Source organism: Cupressus sempervirens, chromosome 1, assembly GCF_028749045.1.
Source record: "Cupressus sempervirens isolate cs-2001-9-10 chromosome 1, ASM2874904v1, whole genome shotgun sequence".
Classification (NCBI taxonomy): domain Eukaryota; kingdom Viridiplantae; phylum Streptophyta; class Pinopsida; order Cupressales; family Cupressaceae; genus Cupressus; species Cupressus sempervirens.
This window is the reverse complement of record NC_143118.1, coordinates 634,572,615-634,587,869: the sequence shown is the minus strand read 5'-3', so window position 1 is coordinate 634,587,869 and position 15,255 is coordinate 634,572,615. Positions and strand designations below refer to the sequence as shown.

The following is a 15,255-nucleotide window of genomic DNA, read 5'->3' as shown; positions in this document are numbered from 1 at the left end:
ATGTCTGATCGGGATCGCGTTTTTGAAGGAGGCCCTTATTTCTACAACCATGTGGGGTTATTTGTAAAACCTTGGCATTCAGGTTTTAATTCTGTTGAGGATCTCCCTTCAACAGTGCTAGTTTGGGTTCGCTTGCCTCGTCTTCCCTTGGAATTTTGGCGTGAAGACATCCTTCGACAAATTGCTGCTTTGTTGGGGAAGCCGGCTGCGATCGCACATCAATCCCTCGATAAAAAGGTTATTTCTTATGCTAGAATTTGTGTTGAAATTAATTTGAATAACCCATTACCAGATTCTTTGGAAATTTGTATGGGGGATTTTTCTTGGGTGTAGCAGTTAGATTATGAATCTCTCCCTTTCCGTTGCCGGATTTGTCATGAGTATGGTCATTTACTGCGTCAGTGCCCCCGTAACTCAAGTTTCAAAGGAGTGGATGGTTCTACAGCTAGCAATACTGGTGGTTTGGCAGATACTACAAGGAAAGGACAATCTCAAATGGCTAATACTACCAAGGGGATGAATCCGCAAGATGCTACAGGTAAGGGTAAGGCTCAAATGCAGGATAAGGATGGATTTACCCCTGTTCGCCCTCATGCTAAGGGTCGTGGTCAAAAGAGGCCTTTGAAAGAAAGATTATCTGATTCAAGTTTTAACCACTTTGAGGTGCTGGATAGTATGGTTCTAGAGGAGGGTATTCCTCCTCCTATCTCTTCTGATCCAGTTTGCCTAGATGAGAGATCTGTTCCTAATGATGCTTGTGGGGCATCCCAAGTTGTAGTATATCAGAACTGTGAGGGCCCTGTAGCTCCTGTGACAGAGGCTCTGGTGACTCCTGCAGTGTTGGAGGATAATGATGTTGTTTTAGCTGACTTGGTTAAGGATGTGCTACCAGCAGGTAAGGGCAAGGGTTCTCCTCTCCCCTTGGGGTTGATGTCTCGACCCTTTAAGCAGGCTTCTTCTACTCCTCTAAGGAGTGGGTTCAAAACAGACTAAGAGAAGATTAAACTCACAGGCGATATATTGATTGAGTCTGGTTCAGTGAAACCTTTGGATTCTCATTTTCCCAATTCTACCCAATGATGATTATTCTCTCATGGAATGTAAGGGGGTTGAATAGCATCCCTAGACAAAAGGCTATTCATAACTTGGTGGTTGATCATAACCCTGATGTTTTTTGTATCCAAGAGACTAAGCTCTCTATGGAGTCTATGGTCCAACATGCCTCTAGTATTTGGTCTCGTGGCCAATGCCAGTGTGTTGGGGCAACAGGCAATGCTGGTGGTTTAGCTATATTTTGGGATCCTCAAAAAATTTCTCCTCTTGGCTGGATGTCTTCTCGCTCAGCTCTCTCTATGGTAGCTTCTACTCTAGACTCAGGAGAGGTAATCATGGTTACTAATGTGTATGCACCTATTGATCTTGTGGGAAAGGAGGAACTTTGGGAACATATTCAATATGTTAGAAATTGTCATCCTTATCATCCTTGGGTGTTAGCAGGGGAATTCAATTCAGTTTTAAGTCTGGAGGAGAAGCATGGTGGTTTGGCTAGATTGGGGCCTTCTTCTGCTCTTCTTCGGCAACAGATATCTCTTTTGCATCTCTCTGATGTTAAGCCTTCTAATGGTCTCTATACCTGGAATAATCACAAGACTGGTGTTGCTGTTATCTCATAACGTCTGGATAGATTTCTTGTTTCTTGCTTCTGGGTTAGTGGCACCCTTACTATCTCTTCAGAAATCCTTGATTGGAGGGGTTCAGATCATTGGCCAATCAAATTTTTCGCTATAGGGGCTTATGTTCCGAAGCATCCTCCTTTTAAGTTCCAGTTGATGTGGCTTCGGGACTCCTCTCTTCATGATTGTGTTTTCTGTTGGTGGAAAGATGGTGCTCCTGCATATGGTACTGCAATGTTCTCATTTTCTAAAAGGCTTCAATATGTTAAAAGGCAGCTCAAGATATGGAATAGGGATTGCTTTGGGAACCTTCACTTTATGAAAAGGCTTGCTCAAGAAGATCTTGATGTCATCACAAGGGAGATTAGAGATCAAGGTTTCTTAGAGGCTCTTGGCAAGGCTGAATCCCTTGCTTCTAGAGCTCTAGAAGAATGGGAACTTCAAGAGGAAATTTTTTGGAAGCAAAAGGCTAGAGTTGATTGGCTCCAGGAAGGTGATCGTAACACTGCCTTTTTTCATAAAACAGTGCAATCTCGCCGGAATTAGAGCACTATCTCTTCTTTGGTTAATTCTCAAGGTATCCAACTGAATTCCTTGCCAGCTTTGTTCCAGGAGGCTATTTGGTACTTCTCTACCCTCTTCTCTGAGGACTCTCCTCCTGCTGATAATGAAGAAAATCTTATTTTTTCCTGTATTCCTTCCCTTATCACTCAAGAAATGAATGATTATCTCATGCGTCCTATTTCTTTGGAAGAGTTAGAGGAGGTGGTCTTTGGCATGCCTAAGGGGAAGGCTCCTGGTCCTGATGGCTTTCCAGTTGAATTCTTTCAGGAATTTTGGGACATCATTAATCATGATTTGTTGGCGGTGGTTAAAGAATCCTATGCTAGCAAGCAGATGCTTCGAGCTTTGAACTCTACTTTCTTGACTCTTATTCCTAAGAGAGAGGGTACTAATCAATTGGAATGTTTTAGACCAATTGCCTTATGTAATGTGGTTTACAAAGTTATTACTAAGTTGATTGTTGAGAGATTCAAAAGGTGGCTTCCCATTATTATCTCAGAAGAACAAGGTGGTTTTGTTGTTGGCAGACAAATTTTGGATGGGGTGGTTATTGCTACTGAGGCTATTCACTCTATGGCTACTTCCAGGGAGAGAGCCATGTTTGTTAAGCTGGATATGGCTAAGGCCTACGATAGAGTTAAATGGAGCTTCCTAAGGAGTATTCTTCTTTCTTTTGGATTTAGCTATGACTGGGTGAGTTGGATTATGAGTTGTGTTACTTCTGCCTCTTTTTCAGTTCTTATTAATGGTCAACCTTCTCAACTATTTGGTGCTTCTAGAGGCCTCCGCCAGGGTGACCCTCTCTCCCCATATCTATTCATCATCATGACTGAAGGCTTGGGCAGATTCATTAAGCATCAGGTGTCCCAGAATTCTATTCAAGGCTGGCGGTGGGGTAATGGCTTACCTTCTCTTTCCCATCTTCAATTTGTTGATGATTCTGCTCTTGTTGGTCTTGCTAGGATCAAGGAAGCTGAAGCCTTTCGACATGCTTTGGACGTTTATTTGGCAGCTTTAGGCCAGAAAGTTAATGAGCACAAATCTTCCATTTACTTTTTTAACACTCCTGATTCTATTCAGCACAGGATTGTTGGTATCTTAAGGTTTTAGATAGGATCACTTCCTTTGACTTATCTTGGCATCCCTATTGCTGTTTCCAGGCAGCCACGTCTCTTCTGGCAAAATTTGATTACCAAGCTTCAAGATAAGGTAAATCATTGGACTCATAGATGGCTTTCTACTGTTGCCTGGGTTACTCTTCTTCAAGCTGTTATCCAAGCTCTTCCTACTTATCGAAGCATGGTTCACGCTGCACCTATTTACTTTTTCAAGGAGTTTGATGCTCTTTCTCGACAATTCCTTTGGAGTGGTAATTTGCGTAGTACTAAATGGAGCCTGGTTAATTGGGCAACTGTTTGTAGGCCTAAAAAGGAGGGTGGTCTTGGTCTTCGATCTGCTCTATTGAGTAGTCAAGCTTTGGCTGCTAAACTTTATTGGCGATGGTGCTCTGGACAACATCAACTTTGGGCTTGTATTATCACTCATAAATATTTTCATGGTGCTGATCCTTGCTCTGTTTTTGCACTTCCTCTTGAAGGCCGTGGCTCAATGGTTTGGCATACTTTGAAGACAGGTGCGATGTTGGTAAAGAGGGGTCTGTTTTGGATATGTAAAGGAGGTTCTCAGGCTTTGTTTTGGTCTGATGCTTGGGATGGATTCCCTTCCATTTTATCCATATACCCTCATCTTCAACCTCTTTGTGACTCTTTTCTTGCCGCTGGATGGGATAAAGTGGCTCATTACAAGACTCCTTATCAATTGGGACCTGTTGTTGGTTACAGATGGAAGCATTCTTCTGATTGGCCTCCTGGAGGTACAGACATGGATCGTCAGGAGGTTTCTCAAATTTTGGCCTCTAGAGAGTGTTCTTCTTTGCTTGGCCCAGATGTTTTGGCTTGGGGCGGTACCTTGTCTAGTAAATATCATGTCTCTGTTGGGTATCAGGAGATTACTAGACAATTATTTGGGGATGCTGAGGTCCCTTGGTGGAAGCAAGTTTGGAATAAAGTTTCTTGGTCCAAGTGCAATTTTTTCATGTGGCTAGTGGCTCACAACCGTTGTCTTACTTGGGATAATCTTTGTAAATGTGGATTTCAAGGCCCCTCTTATTGTGTTTTGTGTGGTAATGGAGAGGAGTCTATCTCCCATCTATTCTTCCATTGCTCCTATTCTACTCAGATATGACACCTTTGGTGGAGCGCTTGGGGTTGCTCTTGTCGGCATGCTTCCTCTTTGTCTGAGTTTTGGGCCTGCTTGGGTACTGCTCCCTCCAAGTCTTCTTTTCTCCATGCTACTTGGATTGCTGGCCCATCTTTCATGCTTTGGCATATTTGGTTGGAGAGGAATCGTCGCATATTCCAAGATGTTCAGCTTGGTGTTTTGCATCTTTGGTGGAAAATATCACATTCTCTTCAGGAAACTATTCTTGTGAAGTGTGAGCTTGATGGGGGTATGGATTCAGTTGATCTTGCTATCTGTAATCGCCTCAATTTTCATCTGCAGGATGGGGCTGCATCTCATAGGTTTCCTTCTATGTCCAGGCAGCTTCACCATCAAAGGAAGGGTCGGGTTAACCGGGATGGGCACTGGACTCCTCCTCCTTGTGGAGTTCTGAAAATTAACACTGATGGTTCTTCCCGTGAGAATCCTGGTCCGGCTGGTATTGGCGGAGTGGCTCGTTGTAGTTCTGGGGATGTTAAATTTTTCTTCTCAGTTCATAAGGGTGATTATACTAACAATCTCATGGAAGCTCAGGCTATTTTATATGCTGTGGAACAGTGTTGCTTGCGGGGATGGAGTAAGATTATCTGTGAGTCTAATTCCCAGGTGGTGGTGAACATGCTTTCTTCGCAAGAGCTTGAGGATGTTAGTTGGCAGCTGGCCACTGGTGTTAAGCAGATTCTTTTCTTCTCTTCCTCTTTTCAGTTCATTAGGTTCACGTATAGTCCTCGTGAATGGAATAGAACTGCTGATTGTTTAGCCAAATGGGCATCTAGTCATGATCCGAGTTGGAATATTAGGGATAGGAGGCAACTGTCCTTTGAGATGGTGCAAGAATTTGATGATCTTGTTGCTCAAGATTGAGCTCTCCTTGTTGTATTTCTTTCTGTCTTAATAAATTTTTACCCCTCTTTTTGCAATTTGGGGAAAATGCACTCCAATTTATGCACCACATTTCTCAACTTTCTGCCACATCAATACATGCAAATAAATATATTAGGACGTTCATTTTCTGTTCACCTATTATATGTATTAGAACTAGAAGTGGACGCTTGGCTAAATTGGAAACTTCTATGCTATATATAATGGACACGTAATTCATTAGGATATGCCAAATGTTCTTAGAATAATTTTTCTAAAATTCTTATTAACTAAATGAAAAGATTCTTGCAAAATTAGCTTCACCCAATGAGAAAAATACTATTTCAAATTCATATTTGAGTGAAAATACTAGAGTAATCAAGAACTTTGATTTAGGCATGAATAATAATTATTTAGCACTTCTTTCAAGAATCTAACTAATGTGAAAGAGTGCAATCAAAGTTAGTCTCCTGCCTTAACAACAAGGACTAATAAAGAAGCAATTTTGTTGGTCAACTTTGTAGAGTTGTGATTGTTCAATTTAGATAATCATAGGACAACTAGAGCAAACTTCATTTAAGATCATAAATTCATATCTATCTTTTCATTCACTAGGTGAAGAGTAGGAAAATTGATGGTACCAACACATCTTAATTTAATTGTGATATTTCTCCGAGTAAAATATTGTTTTTTGTCAAATTTTATTTATTTATTTATAACTTAATGTTTGAGATGAATGTTGCTCTAATGATCTCAAAAATAGGAAACCCATTGTGAGTGTAGGCACCCTTCAATGGCTACTCATTATATCAAATTTGTAAGATAAATTGTTTGCTCCTAAACCATGAAACACTTTAAAGATGAAAAAATAATGTGTAATCAAATATTAGATATCTTGTCAAGCTTAAGCTTGAGCATTTGCCTTTCATACATGACATGATCTTCTATTCAATTAGGGTAAGAGAACTCATCAAACTCTGCACAAGAAATATCCTCAAAACCCATTCAAAAGTTCACACTAATTTATATATAGCACAAGAAAATTCCTGAAAACCCATTCAAAAGTTCAAACTAATTTATATAGATAAGTCTTGTAGGTCAGAGCACAAACCAATTTAAAGACCAATTGGACCTATGACAGAGATCCTACAAATCAACTAGACCTAGCAGAACATTCAACTTTTCATATATTTAACATCTATATACAGTAGAACGCTAAATATTATTGGTAAAATAGAACATCACTGAAAAAGAAGAGAAAAAAGGACTTTTATTCTATTGAATAATAGATGCAAATTCATACAATAGTTTACCCAACAACATTCTTAAATGAGTGCTAATTAGATTGACAACAAACTACTTCATGATTGACAACACTCAAACTTGACAACTAACTGGAACTTATGGACACCTAACTCAAACACCTCTACAATAAGAACTTGATTCAGTACTTTTTAACTGACACTTACACTAAATTCGTGTTGCCAGCAACTCACCAAGGTTTGCCACATGTGCAACAATTATTCATTGACTAGTTGGAACATTAACTCTAACACCCCCACTTAATGTGACAACTAAAGGAAACATTATGTAGAAATTATACTTTGAAAATATGTCATAAAGGAGTAAAGACTTTCTCATAGTACACCATTGGACATACCATCTTCACACGAAATGCCTCATAACCCTCGTAAAACTACGATGTCAAGCTTCCAGACATCTCCCTGAACTATTGGACACACCATCTCCACATGGAATGCCTCATAACCCTCTTAAAGGTGTAGCTTCTCTAATCCTCTAGCACCTCAAACTATTCGAGCATACATCTAGCCTCAACCACATCTTTTCTTATTTTTCAAAGCATTGATCTCTTTAAAATCAAACAAATTTTTCAATGAAAACATAATCATTCAATGGTTCTTGTCCTAGCTTCATCTTCTTAACAACTTCTCTAATAGAGAGAACTTAATAGGAAGCTAGCTCTAATACCATATTGGAAAAATAGAACAGCTGTAAAAAAGAAGAGAAGAACGAACTTTTAGCTTGTTATTTTATAGAATAATAGATGCAAATCTATACAATAGTTGACCCAAACACCTCTACAATAAGAACTTAATTTAATACTTTTTAACTGACACCTAAACTAAATGTGTTGCCAGCAACTCACCAAGGTTGGGCACGTGCAACAATTATTCATTGACTAGTTGGAACATTAACTCTTAACACCCCCACTTAATGTGACAACTAAAGGAAACATTATGTAAAAATTATACTTTGAAAATATGTCATAGAGGAGTATGACTTTCTCATAGTACACCATTGGACATACAATCTTCACACGAAATGTCTCATAACCCTCGTAAAAGTACTATGTCAAGCTTCCAAACATCTCCCTGAACTATTGGACACACCATCTCCAAATGGTGCTAATTAGATTAACGACAAACTACTTCATGATTGACAACACACACATATAAACTTGACAGCTAATTGAAATTTATGGACACCTAACTCAACACATCTACAATAAGAACTTGATTCAAACTAGAACTCTGACTAAACTAAACTAAACTTGTGTTGCCAACAATTCACCAAGGTTTGCCACATGTAACAATTATTTATTGATTAGTTGAAACATTAACTCTTAACAAATATAACCCAATTTCATGTCGAATGACTACGTATATGAAACATAAATCACTGAAAAGAAGCCGAAAACCACCAAAACTAAGTAGAATGATGCGTCATCTATACACACACTGGTATTGCAATACAGTTTTCCTTCAACACGTTCTCACTAATCATGTGTTAGATTTGTAAATGGATGCATCAAGCAACAACTATAAAACAACAAAACTAATTTCTGAATGGAAAAAACAACCTTTTTTAGTTAAACAAGCAGCTACATGGTTAATAAACCAGATATTACCAAAATTTGAGCTTGACTAGTAAGACATCTATAGAAGCAACGACCATGTCATTCTTATTACGAATCCGTATTCAGTAAGTAGTATGAAGTTGAAAATTCTTAGTTTAGCGATTCAGCATTCCAACAGTACAGAAATGATACACAGATGAGTATTCATTTTTCCATACATTTATGTCGTTTTTGGAGTGGTCTGAGTTTTCAAGATAGTTGGATCGGGTGGAAAAAAAGCATACCTGCAAATAATAAAAGATTAGCAGCACATGGATGTTAAAACCCAAAGAAAAGAAAAATCGTTCCCACTAGAGTGAATACCAACATACTGCTAACGGCTTAATGAGTTGTATACCGCATTATATGGCTCCACCACCTGCTACAGATTCTTCGAGGAATTCACTGACAAACTTAACTTATGAGAATTCTTCTAACCACAAGAAAGCATGATCTACAAGTGAAGGAATCTCGTAACACATATTCACAATATTCTCCACACTTACACTTCCTAATGAGTGAGAAAGTAGTGCCTTGGCACTGCCTACGCTTTCAAAAAATGTCTGTGCAAACAGGTTCACTCTGATCAATGATCAAGCTTTCTGGTGGTTAGAAAATTCCTCATCCCCCGCGAAGGCAGGTCAAGTCAGTTGTCAGAAGCCTACAAAGATGATTTTGTGCGAGAGCATTGTTAACAAACATGAATATACGACCAGTGCTGTTTTTGTAAAAGCCTCTCTTAATTGGTCCTGACCAAGCTCATTACTTTTTAACAGGACGTTCCCTGGTCAAAATGTCTGAACATCTGCTGCTGAAGGTGTGTTTGATATCATGGTTGGAGCAGTTCGCATCTACATCGAGTCTGCAAATACAGGAGGCCTAAAGGTTAGAGTCTAAAAGACAGCAAACAGTAAATTACGGGAGATCTTTTTAGATCATCGGTTAATCTAATTTCAAAAGCTTAATTGCTGTATTTTTTAGACTTCTTTCCCAACTGAAAATTCCACCCAAGAAAAACCCACATGCCACAGTTTAGATATGACGCTACATACAATAAGAACAGAAGTGAAGTGCAATAGTCCAAACGGCCGCTTACAGCCCACTAAACTCTATTATTTTAGAAAAAATAATTATAAATGAGTGGCTGGTTTAGAATCATATTCCTCCGTTAGGGGAAGAACGCGAGGAGTGTTCTTCAAGAAAAATCACAACCCTAAGAATGAGATCTGTACTTCGTATTTCTGACTCAAGCTTTTGCAGATCCCTAGCATCAACAGAAGCTTCAAACAACCTATACAACCATTAAAAAATTACACCTTAAAATAGAACTGAAAAATCCTTATTTTATAAGTAAACTCCTCTGCTTACCCTGCTAAATTTGAAAATTTCAATAAGGATTTACCTATAAAGCCTCGGATATTTCATGTGTGAGACATTTAAAGCATATGTCAAAAATGAAGTTAACTGCTTCATCGAGCCTCTCTCTTTCACCAAGGCCACAATGATCTAATTGCTGTGTGACTGCAAAGAAATTCAGAGTTGATATTTATGTTCCATATGATTTTATCATCATTGGTGCACTTCGCTTCCACATAGAGTCTGCAGTATTTGTAGGCCTTAAGGTCTAGAATCTTAAAAGATATCAACGGCTACAGACTGCAAAACATTTTTTCCCAGTTCCTTCAAAATACTAAATTATGACAGGTCTCTTTAGATCATCAGTTGGATCCATTTTCAGAAGCTTAATTACTCTATCTTTTGAGACTTCTCCCCAACTGAAAATTCCACCCAAAAAAGAACCCCACACGCTACAGTTTAGATATGACGTTGCATACAATAAGAATAGAGGTAAAGTGCACTAGCCCAAATGACCACTTATTGCCCACTAAACTCTATTACTTTATAAAAATAATTTCAAATTAGTACCTGGTTTAGAATTGGGACCCTCTGTTGGAGGAAGAAAGCGAAGAGTGTCGTTCATAACACCAATCACAACCCCAAGCATGAGATCTGTATTCCGCATTTCAGACTCAAGATTTTGCAGATCCTTATCATCCACAGAAGCTTGGAAACCCCTATATAGCCACTAAGTTAAAATAAATCTGAAAACCCTCATTTTAACAAGAAAATCTTCTTCTTACCCTACAAAATTTGAAATTTTCAATAAAGATTTACCTGAAAAGCCTGTGAGATTTCATTTGTGTGAGATATTGAAAGCATCCGTCCTAAATGAAGTTAACTGCTTCAGCGAGCCTCTCTCTTTCAACGGTGGGATAATGATATATTTTTTGTGTAGACGTATTCTGTTAGGCCTGTCGAAAAAAAAAAAAAAAAATTAACATAGAGGGACACAAGTCTTTCTTACTGTGTCATTTTTAGCGGCGATGAGTTGAAGATATGATTAATGATGGAGATGAAGTGGTCAAGATGGATAACTTCTTGCACCATTTCTGCGATCTCATTTCCAGTGAACAAACACAGGGCAACAAGTCTTGCCCAACCCAATCGAGTCAAGAGAAGAGTAAAAAGATTAGGGTTTGTGGGGAAGGAGATAAAATGCGTAGGATAAAACCCTAAATAGAATAGTGGGCATTAAGGCTGGATTTGAGCGTTCCGTGAAACAACAAGTGGCGCAAGCGCCAAAGTTCTTGCCTTCATGGTTTATGGTTGATTGAAGCAGTATTGCATGAAGACGAAATTGAAGAGGGTTTCTTCTTTGCTAGAAATCCGATATAAGTAAGATGCATGAGCAATACAAGTTGTAATAAATAGAATGCATTAAATTAAACAGAATGCAATATTTAGATTGAGCCCGGTTATGAATACCATTTATGAATGAACTTTTATATATATAAGAATATGCATGCTGAACTTATTCGTGATTGACATAAACATTTGTTTTACAGCTAATATTCTTGATAAGAAATACAATTCAATAACATTAAGTTCATGTTTCAGCTGGAAAAAGTGTCGCTGTTTGTAAACAACAGGGATGTTGTTGTTGTGTTGCTAAGGTGTTGTTGATCAATACATGTTTTTATACAAGAAGAATTTGTATTGAAGAGTAAGCACCAAAAATTCTTTAAGATTAAATATATGACATGAAATATAAAATAGACAAAGAAACATTTCTTGTGGGATATGTTGGCATGAAGTCTTTTGACTTTGCTACAGGCACCTCTTTAAATCAATCATGGTTTAAGGCTTCTTCAACAGGTATCCGCTAGAACAGTGTTTCATTGTCACCTTGTCATTCCATTCTCGGATAAAGTTGTCTTGCTTGTAAATGAAGCTGCTGAAAGCTTTTCTCGAAGTTTATATCTGTATCAAAAAAATCAAATTTCAATTTGTCATTAATATAATACAAAAAAATGAAGGCAATCAAATGACAGTTTATGTATGTTTAATAAAGCCATATGTGCTTTAATAAAGTGAACATAACAAATTGATTCTTATGGTTGTTTAACAAATCTGCATTTTGCTGTTGGCAAATTAACAAATTCAGGTCATATGTATGTAAAATGAAGCCATATGTACTTTAATAAAGCCAACATAACAAATTGATTCTTACGGTTGTTTAACAAATCTGCATTTTGCTGTTGGCAAATTAACATATTCAGGTCATATCTTCTAATTTGGTGTCCCCAAGATCTTAAATATCTTCAATAACTGTAAAGTACAAAATTGTTAGTATTCTCATGAATGATTTTCTAAATTGAAATGAATCTTGTTGAGTACTTCTGTACAAATTGAAATCATAAATGAATAGAACTGTTTTGTTTTACATTTGTAATATAAAAACATTAAAATTGTGTTGAAAGCTTATTACAGTGAACCAGGCATGACACATGATCGAAATCAGTTACTAATAGAATTAAAAATGTTAAAGTCAGCATACCTGTACCATAAGGTAACCACTAAATTAGTGCAAGTTTTCAAAGGACTATCATATGGACGAGCTAAACCAAAGGTAGCATCTGTGACCCCATTTCCTAGCATATAGCTTTGAAAATCATTAAAAAATTTGAATGCCAACATAATAGGTTTTACACCAGCTGCAATTCCTGTAATAGACCAGAGTCATAAGAGGTTTTAGTATTTAATATTTCTTCTATAAAATGTCTCTACATTAAAAGTATAATATAAAAAAATCTTTATGCTTTTGATCTAATACTAATTACTTGTAAATTATAGCTTTAGTTTACAAAGAACAACTTAGGACCTTTAAAAGGAAAGCATGAGTATCTTTAGCTGTTTGAAAATTAATAGTGCAGTATTCATATTAGAAAATAAGTTAAAAAGTCAAAAATTATACACACTTTGTAGGATGCTCCGAATTCAAGATCCTCCAACAAATGGAGCATTTTTTGTTTCTTTGTGACCTGTTCAAAACATCTAGACATTAATATCTAATAAGTAAAAATAATAATTATTTCTGATGGTTCAAAGAAATCTGCTAAGAAAAGATTTTAAAAGAAAATAGCATTGAAGTATATGTTGGAAATGGTACTCACGTTTGCAGTTGGTAACCTGGAAAGCTTCACCAGTGGCACTGGGATATGATGTTCTTGATTGATGCTGTAGAAGACTAACAAGTGGGCTGTGGAAGGGAAGAAATGTGGAAAATGCATTGGCTTTGTTTAATATGATGATATAGATTTAGAGAATACTCATGAGGACTATTGTTGTTTAAAACTTATAGAATAGAAGAGGTTGATTTATTAGTAATGAATATGACTGAACCAGGTTAAGCGAGCACTAAAAGAAGACCAAATTACAATAACAGAGGAATGCTTAAATTCCATGAATGTCTAATTGTTAACATTAATATACAAATCAAGAATATTTGAATGATAATAATGAGCAAATGTCCAGTATGGAATTAATAGCGTCCAATGGAAAACAAATATTAAAAATCAAAATATATGTCCAAAGCAATTAGAACATAACATTGAGCTTCAGTAAATAATTAATGTTGTTGTGGCTAAAATCATTATGGAAGTTATAAAAAAACATGAAAACATGAAATTCATATCTACATTATGTATGAGATAATTGTTACATATAACTTAAGAAGCATGTATGGGAAACATCTAATATGCGATGAAATGCTTTTGCTTGAATGTTACCAGTGACTATTCAAAATAGCATAGATAGCATGTATGTTTTATAGTAGATTTGATTGACAACTATGATTGATATTTGAAACCAAAATTTTGTAATAGTTACAGTATAACAGAAGTGTTTGATGTAGTTGGAGCCCTGTACAGTCATGCAATTGTATGAGTCAAGTTAGCAGTAGATAGGAAAAATGATTTAATATGAAATCAGAAGGAATGAAAAGGATTGTGAATGTGTATACCTTGATGGAGATGCTGTGTGGCCTAATCTTCAAGTGCGAAAACCAAAATTTTGTAATAGTTGCAGTATAAAAAAAGCATTTGATGTAGGTGGAGCCCTATGTAGTCATGTAATTGTATGAGTTAAGTTAGTGCTATATAGAAAGAATGATTTAATATGAAACCAGAAGGAACGGAAAGCATTGTGAATGTGTATACCTTAATGGAGACATTGTGTGGCTTAATCTTCAAGTGCAAAAATACGAGTTATCTGACTGCTTTGATTGAGACTAAATTTTCCTTTCAGTTGGAAGTCACGAAACATAAATATAGTTGCTAGTTTGTTAGCAACATATGCTTCATATGTCATGTTTTGTAAAGAAGGCCAGATTTGTTGAGCAATATTTTTTTCTGCAAAGCAGTGAATAGTTTGATTGTTGTTGTTGGTGATGATTGCTTTAACATGAAGGGAATATATTTAGTTGACTTCCTCTTTACATTCGGCACAATATGCTTTGTTGTCATTTAGTGTGGTGTAGCTATCAAATCTGTAGTCGCAATTAGGACAGAATGTGCGGAATGGATTTGAAAATGCATTTGCAGGTGTCAAGAGTCCAACAACCTGTAGCAAAAATACTAGCAAAATGTTAAATCTTATTGTAAGAAGTGATTAGTGCAAGGTATTTGAATTTTTTACCTCAAATGTGGTGTGTAAAAGTTACAGAGTCTTTCCATTGTTCTTTTGTTATTGAGACTGCAAATATATGTTGATGGAGTTGTACGAAGAGCATGCTTCTGATCTTGTTTTTTTGCAATGTTTCTAAAAAGGAAGATTGGAATTTCACCTTTTTGTAATTGTTGTTCCATTTGATAGAAGAGTCCAGAGAAACTTGGATACATGTAAAGCTGTGTTGGAAAATTAGTAGTCATTATTTTGCAAAACAAATCAAAACTATAAAAGAAAATATAAAAGAGAATGGAAGTAGATTGAAGAAGCTTACTGGTGCTTTATCCATATATGTATGGCCATCTTTGATATCAAGAATGTGTTGTGTTCCTTTTTTGTTTGCTGCTACAATGAAGGCACTAATGTTCCATAAGCATATTCTTTTGCACTAGATGTAAGTTGTTTTATGGTTGTGCCTGGGATGAAGTTATATTCATTTTCAAGTGATGGAATAGTTTCAATTTGACTAGAATAATTTAAAAGTAAGATGTAATCAAAATCTCCATAGTCAAAATCTGTTTTTGGTGCAAGTTCGAATTCTCTTATTGCTATTGTAGCTCCTGGTATTATCTTATCCTCAAACTTGCGTAGTAGATGGCTACTAACAGTTAATTTTATTATCATTTCGCCCTTACAATTTGTCAAATCAGCTCGCAAGACTTCACACATTCCTATGCCTTTGTCAAGAACAACTTTGTAGGTGACAAGTACAGTGCCATGAAAAGTGCTACCAATCTTTATAGCATTTAGGTCTTCAATTGTTACTGGTCTTTCAGAAGTTAATTTTGGCCTATTAGAAAACAAGAAAGAGGATGTTTAGTTACATGGTTTGGAAGACTATAAAAGATGCAAAGAACAATTCATGTTAATACCTTTTTGATTTTTTTTGCTTGT

General features: G+C 36.7%; 1 long non-coding RNA gene across 14 annotated transcripts; it reads right to left on the bottom strand.

Annotated features, from left to right (window-relative positions):
• Positions 1-8,338: 8,338 nt before the first annotated feature.
• On the bottom strand, positions 8,339-11,001 carry LOC149579523 (uncharacterized). Of its 14 annotated transcripts, XR_016365284.1 has the most exons (6): positions 10,732-11,001; positions 10,471-10,607; positions 10,222-10,370; positions 9,698-9,816; positions 8,654-9,586; positions 8,339-8,540 (listed from the first exon to the last, which is right to left on the bottom strand). It is a non-coding gene; the product is annotated as an uncharacterized LOC149579523 (long non-coding RNA). The 14 variants fall into 14 exon arrangements; XR_016365286.1 differs by having other exon boundaries at positions 9,698-10,070; positions 10,471-11,001; XR_016365278.1 differs by having other exon boundaries at positions 8,628-9,586; positions 10,471-11,001.
• Positions 11,002-15,255: the final 4,254 nt, after the last annotated feature.